This window comes from Gastrolobium bilobum, unplaced genomic scaffold (genome assembly GCF_033153095.1).
Source record: "Gastrolobium bilobum isolate Gb01-03AN ecotype WA unplaced genomic scaffold, APGP_CSIRO_Gbil_v1 utg6195, whole genome shotgun sequence".
NCBI classification, from domain to species: Eukaryota; Viridiplantae; Streptophyta; class Magnoliopsida; order Fabales; family Fabaceae; genus Gastrolobium; species Gastrolobium bilobum.
The window spans coordinates 532799-540371 of record NW_026898878.1 but is presented as its reverse complement, the minus strand read 5'-3'; the positions used below and the strand labels follow the sequence as shown (position 1 = coordinate 540371).

The following is a 7573-nucleotide window of genomic DNA, read 5'->3' as shown; positions in this document are numbered from 1 at the left end:
TTAAAATTAATAAGATGGATTAATTATTAACTATATAAGTATTTTTAAAGATGAGTTTAACTATTAATGCTAATAATTTATTATTATTAGATAAAATTTATTTTATGGAATTAATATTTATTTTTTTAAATAATATAAAATCATGTTATTTTAATTAAAATTACTGAATTTTATAGTGAGAGAAACAGAAATAAAAAAAGTGCTTTTTTATTAAAATATTAAATAAGTAATAATAATTTTAATTAAAATGACTGTTATAAAAATATTTTTTTCTTATTTTATACATATAATAATAAAATAACAAGGGTTGACCGTTCCGCCAAACGCTTACAGTTCTTCTCCCTCTGGCTATTGCCTTCAAAACAATATTGTTCCGAAAAAAAATAAAGGATTTATACTTTTCATGTTAAATAAGATTAGGGATGTTAATTAGTTGAGTCAGGCCAGATTTTGATTGTAAAAAATTAAGTTTATGTTTAAATGTTTCAATTTGATCGAGCATGTTACTTGTTATGAATATAATTATCGTTATGTAATCTAACTTATTTACAAAAAAAAAAAAAAATTGATTTAGCCTATTAATCTGTTAAAAAAATAAGACAACAAAAATTTATATAAACAGAATACACGATCAATAACACTAATAATTTCACAAAGATTCATAAATTTATTGTATATCCAAATAACATAATATATAACAAAAAATTCAAAAAGTCGGTTTAACCAATAAAACGGAGTGAAATGGGTTGAGGAGAGAGAGAGAGCTATTATGAGTAGTATAAAAAATATAAAATAAAAATAAAAGTTAGTATATTAGGCTACCTGGGAGGCTTTAAGGTCGGGCTTTTGAATTGGAGCCTGAAGCCTTTTTATTAAACAAGCTTTAATATAAGTTTGAGCCTAATTTTAACAATTAATTTTAGACCTGTAAGCTCATATCTTCACGAGCCTGGCCAAAAGTCCCTAATTCGTTTACCACCCATACATAAGATGAATCTTCTTATGTCATAGAGAAAAAAAAAACATGTGGGACTTATATATTATAAAAAGTCATGTGTAAGATACCTGTTAGCTATCAAATTTCAGTGAATCTAGAAGAGAGAGAAGAGAGAAAATGATCTCCATTAATCAGAAAATCTTAATGAACGAATGCTTACAGCTGAAACTAACTATTATATACATCCGTAAATGAAGGAGCTAATCCTAACTGAAAATAACAGAAAACTAACTTTCTAACTAATCAGTAAATAACAAGTTTGCTTAAATACATAGAAGCTTAAGCCAACTGTAATACCCTCCCTCAAGTTGGAAGGTAGAGATTACGAAGACCCAACTTGCCAATCAGAAGCTTGAATGGTCCTGCAGATAAATTCTTTGTAAAGGGATCAGCCAATTGAGCAGCGGAAGCTATAGGTAGAAGATGAATAAGTCCATCATTGATTTTCTCTCTAATCAAATGACAGTCTATTTCTATATGTTTAGTTCTCTCATGAAAAATGGGATTGTGTGCAAGGTAAATGGTTGATCTATTATCACAGTAGATTGGAATGGCCTTGGTCAACTTCACATTCAAATCCTGCAACAAATATTGGATCCATTGCATTTCACACGTTAATGCAGCCAACGCTCTATACCCAGCCTCAGATGATGATCTAGATACTGTCCCTTGCTTCTTTGATTTCCAAGTTACTAATGATGAACCCAGAAAAACACATAACCCAGTTATCGAACGTCTAGTTTCTGTACAGGTTGCCCAATCGGAGTAAGCAAATCCACATGGTTCCAGATTGTTTTTCACTGGATAAAACAGACCATTTCCAGGAGTTGTCTTTAAGTAACGAAGAACATGCAAAGCAGCTTTCATATGTTCATCAGTCGGTTGAGACACATATTGACTTAACTGTTGCACCGCATAACAAATGTCAGGTCGAGTTGTTGTTAAGTACAACAATCTTCCTATGAGTCTTCGATAACTTGCTATATCAGCATAAGGTTCTCATTTATCCTTTTCTAACTTCAAACCAGGTTCCAAGGGTGTTGAGCTAGGCTTGGCTCCTAACATCCCTCCATCTGATATGACTTCAAGTGCATACTTTCGTTGATTCACCATCAAACCTTCTTCTGAGCGAATAATCTCCAAGCCCAGAAAATAATGAGGTCTCCCAAGTCCTTGATTTTAAATTCAGCATCAAGAAACTTTTTAACATAGTCTATCTCAGACTTGCTGTTTCCTGCCAGAACTATATCATCAACATAAATTAGTAAAGCAGTAAATGAGTTTCCTTCTAACTTGATAAGCAACGAATGATCAACTTGTGACTGTTTATAGCCTATGGAAAAGAGCTGAGCTAAGTCTTGAGTACCATTGCCTGCTCGCTTGTCTTAAACCATATATGGGTTTTTGTAACTTACAAACCAGATTCGGTTGAACAAGTTTCACCCCTGGAGGAGGCAGCATATACACTTCCTCATTTAATTCCCCATGTAGAAAGGCATTGTTTACGTCAAGTTGTTCCAAATATACCACCCCCTTGCAGTGGCGACACTGAGAAAAATTCAAATGGAAGCAACTTTAGCCACAGGAGAGAAAGTTTTAAGGAAATCGACCCCTTCAAGTTGAGCATAACCTTTTGCTACAAGTCTGGCCTTATGCCTCTCGATGGAACCAGCAGCTCTTAATTTGGTTCTGAAAACCCATTTACAACCAATGGGATGTTTGTCAGAAGGAAGTGTTGTCATGGTCCAAGTATTATTATGTTCAAGAGCTTCAATTTCAGATAACATAGCTCTTTTCCAGCAGTCATGTTTAGAGGCATCATGGTAGGATTAAGGTTCTTTGAAGGAACTAAGGGTAAAGCATTAGGAGCAACGTGGTTGAGGACAAGAGTTATAAGAAATGACTGAGGACAGTGGGTAAGGAGTGGTAGAAGTCATATGACATTGAAAATCATTGAGGTAAGAAGGTTTTTGTCGTTGTCTATCAGAACGACGAGGAGGTGTAGGATTGGGTTCTGTAATATTGTCAATAGGTGGGGTAGGTAGTGTTTGGTTTATATGAATTTGGTTTATAACAGTAGGTGGGTTTGGTAGTAAATGATCATTGTTAAGGAGAATAGGTGGAACAGTGTTTTGGACAGAAGGAGTTGGTAAATCATCAAAGGGAGATATAGGTGCAATAGGTTGAACAGTGTCTTGAACAGAATGAGTTTTACTTGTGGCATTAGATGAAAAGGGAAAGCATGTCTCATAAAAGATAACATTGCGTGTAGTAAAAATTTGATGAGAGTGTAAGTCAAGAAGAACATACCCTTTGATTCCTCTTTTTAATCCCAGAAAAACACACTTGCGTGCACGAGGGGAAAATTTGGTGCGAGCAATGGAGATAGTGCTGGCATAACAAAGGCAACCAAATACTTTTACATGGAAGAATGTGGGAGGAACACTATGAAGTAGCTCAAATGGAGTTTTTCCAAGTAGAATAGGACTGTGATGTGCCTCTGGCGAGTTTGATTTTCCAAGCTGGAAATTATAAGAATTGAGTAATAAAAGAGCAATTTAAATATATATTTGTTTATTATATTGATTCTTCTATGTTAATGATATTTCTCACCTATTGGTTATGTTTTTACAGGAAAAAGAAGTGAAAATTATAAAAAGCATGTTAACGCAATTCTAGATGGGTGTAGCACACTACAAATTCCAGCAACATGGCGCGGACCGACACCACACTGGCGCACACTCGCGCCAGTTTTCGAATTTCACAGCGGTACTTTGGAAGTGGCGCCACTATGGCGCCAACCGGCGCCAAACTAAAAGAAAGCAAAAATGGACACAGGGAAGTGGCGCCACTTAGCGCCAAACCCATGCTAAGTGGCGCCAAAACACAAAAAAGTGGCGCCACCTTCCAAGCCACCTAGCGCCAACTTGGTGAAGAATTTGACAGAGTCATGGCGCCAACTAGCGCCACACTAGCGCCAACTGGCGCTGGTTTGCCGGAAATTTGACCGTGCTGCGCGAAGGGTATTTTTGGGAGAAGGAAAAGAGGATTATAAATAGGATCCCTATGACAGAATTAGGGATTCAGACCTATTTTACTGAAGAGAGACGACGGTGGTGCTCCGAGAGGATTCTGCAGATCAAGTTCTTCTTTTCCTTTCTCTTTAATTTTATGCTTTTATTGAATATTGGATTTTTAACCATGATTATGTTTGGCTAGTTTACTTTTTATTGTAGTTAGGGTCACAAACCCTATGTGAACCCTTGTTACGCGGATTGATTTATAATTGCTCGTTTATATAATTATCTTTATCTCTGCCCTGTTCGTATTTTATATTTTCTTTATTAGAATTGATCACTCTAATAGTTGATAATAGTCTGAGGGTTAGAACCCTAGATAGGAATATTGGGATTTTCATCCTGAAATTGAGTAGGACAACGGTTAGTATGCAAGCTAGGAATAGATGTGTATTGAATTGCGGATGCCTAAATTATTGAGTTCATCGCTTAATTTTCATGAGGGGTTGCTAAGGGATTAGGATTCCAATTGAGATTAAAGGGTTAAATTGCCAAGGGATTGGGATTTAACTAATTATTTTAGATAATAATTTATCCGAGTAATTTTATAAATGAATATTGTAAATCAATCCAAAGTAATAAGTAGGGATCATAAGGTGAGTGCGCTCTAGCTACAATGCTTTTCTCATATTTTCACAAACCAATTCTTATTTTTATTGTCTATTTCTCATAAGCAAAAATTACAAAAACAAGTCTTTATTTTCAATTCTCACTTTCACACAAAATTCGACAATATTTGTCACAACCTTTGAACTCTTCCATTCTTAAAAGGAACAACTAATTGATATTCGACCAAATCCCTGTGGAGACGATACTTTACTTACTATTATATTACTTGTGCGATCGGTATACTTGTCGGGAAGCATCAAGTTTTTGGCGCCGTTGCCGGGGATTGGCGTTTCTGATATCAATTAATTTTGATTTTTAAGATTTGAATTTGAATTTTTATTTTTATCTTTGATTTCTTTGTGATTCTTGAACAGTGCTACTAATATCTTTTCTGAGTTGTATGCGAGGTAAAGAGCTAGAATTTCCACTTGATTTGGAAATTACAAAAACAGAAAAGAGGAACAGAAAATTTGCTCGGAAGAAGCTTGCTTTCAACGAGTTAGAAAATCTGTTTGAAGAAGCACATAAGATGGCAGGGAACAATGAAGAGGACAATCCGCTCATGGACACCATTCTGACTCCATTATTCAACAGACCCAATGCGAGCATTGTTCAGACGAATGAGGCCAATAACTGGGAGCTCAAGTCCTCTCATATTCAATTGGAGGAGAGAGCTCAGTTTGGAGGAGAGGAGAGTGAAGATCCTCACCGATTCATTGACAGATTCTTGAGGATCTGTGACTCAACCAAACACCCTCAGGTGTCGAACGATGCGATCCGGTTGAGGCTGTTCCCTTTTGCTCTTAAGGGAAAAAGGTCTTAGTTGGTTGGAGAGGCAGCCTGCAGCAAGTATTTCTACATGGGATGATATGTCTCAGAAGTTCTTTGCTGAGTTCTTCTCGATGGAAAGGTACAACCAGATGGTGAATGATATCACCAATTTCACCCAGCTACAGGGTGAAACTATGTGCGGAGCATGGAACAGATTCAAGGATTTATTGATGAGGTGTCCTCAGTATAACTTGACTGCTGGTAATCAGGTTAGAATCTTCTTCAATGGTTGTAAACCTGAGATTCGGATGGTGTTGAATGGTGCAGCAGGTGGCACTATTAAAACTCTGAGAGCAAATGAGACTCTTGAGTTGATTAAGAGGATGGATGCCAATGAAAATGAAGTGCTGTCATCTAAACCTAATAGAGGTATCCTTCAACTGGAAGGTAATAATGCAGTGCTGGCTGAAAATAGTTTGCTATCTCAGCAGGTAGCAAACCTGACCTCAAGGCTTGACAAGATGCAGCTTGCTAGTGTTCAGACTAAAGCTGCTGTTGTGTGTGAATATTGCCAGGGCAATCATGAGTCTAATGAATGTCCTGAGATGCCTTCTGATTCACCTCAGTAAGTACAAGTGAATGGCATCTGGTATGATCAAAGACCTCAACAGAAAAATGTTCAAAGAGGTCAGAATTTTGCTCCTGAAGGAAATAATTATCAACGGAAGATCCAAGGCACAAGCCTTGATTACAATTCAAACAACTACTTGCAGCCTCCACCAGTCCAAACCAAGGAACCTTCTGATTTGGAGAGGCTAGTGGGACAAATGGCTCAACACTCCAATGCCTTCATGGAAGAGACTAGGGCCAATACTAAAAACATGAGTGCTTCTATCAGGAATTTGGAGAATCAAATTGGCCAGCTGGCTAAACAAGTTGCTGATAGAACTCCAGGCACTTTCCCTAGTAACACAGTTACAAATCCCAAGGAGGATTGTATGTTTGTCACAACTAGAAGTGGCAAAGTGGTGGCAGCTCCAGAAAAGCCGAGCATAAATGTGGAAGCTGAGAAGAAGCTAGATACTGCAGGTGAGCCCGAAAAAGAAAAAGAAATTGAAAAACCTGCTGAAGTGGAGAAGCCAGTTGAAAAGAAGAAGTTTGAGCTGAGTCCTGAATATGTGAGAGCCATGGCACCCTATCCTGAAAGATTCAAGAAGGATGCTCAGAAGCAACATTATGACAGATTTCTTGATATATTATCAAGAAAGCATAACCTGCAAGAGTGCCAAACAGTAACACTCACTGAGGAGTGTAGTGCCATAATACAGAAGAAGTTCCACCCAAGCTTAGTGATCCAGGGAGCTTCAATATTCAAATTGAAATTGGCAACACAAAAATTGGCAGGGCATTATGTGATCTAAGGGCTAGCATTAATTTGATGCCCTTTTCTGTTTGTAATTCCTTGGGGATCACCGAGTTGAAGCCTACTTTGGCATCTCTTCAACTTGCTGATAAGTCTGTAAGGAAGCCTAGTGGAATAATAGAAGATGTTCTTGTGAAGGTGGACAAGTTCATCTTCCCTGCTGATTTTGTGGTGCTGGACATGGAAGGGGGAGCTGAGATGCCTCTTTTGCTGGGTAGACCTTTCTTAGCTACATCTCGTGCCATGATTGACGTTGAGAATGGAAAATGAAATTATCTTAAGAGAGACGACGATGGTGCTCCGAGAGGATTCTGCAGATCAAGTTCTTCTTTTCCTTTCTCTTTAATTTTATGCTTTTATTGAATATTGGATTTTTAGCCATGATTATGTTTGGCTAGTTTACTTTGTATTGTAGTTAGGGTCACAAACTCTATGTGAACCCTTGTTACGCGGATTGATTTATAATTGCTCGTTTATATAATTATCTTTATCTCTACCCTGTTCGTATTTTATATTTTCTTTATTAGAATTGATCACTCTAATAGTTGATAATAGTCTGAGGGTTAGAACCTTAGATAGGAATATTGGGGTTTTCATTTTGAAAGGGGGTAGTATAACGGTTCGTATGCATGCTAGGAATAGATGTGTATTGAATTGCGGATGCCTAAATTATTGAGTTCATCGCTTAATTTTCAT

At 37.0% G+C, this 7573-nt stretch overlaps 1 non-coding gene across 1 annotated transcript; it reads right to left on the bottom strand.

The window, feature by feature from the left end:
* Positions 1 to 5601: 5601 nt before the first annotated feature.
* LOC133285003 (small nucleolar RNA R71) lies at positions 5602 to 5707 on the bottom strand. Its single transcript, XR_009747960.1, has one exon. It is a non-coding gene; the product is annotated as a small nucleolar RNA R71 (small nucleolar RNA).
* Between the last annotated feature and the right edge of the window lie 1866 nt (positions 5708 to 7573).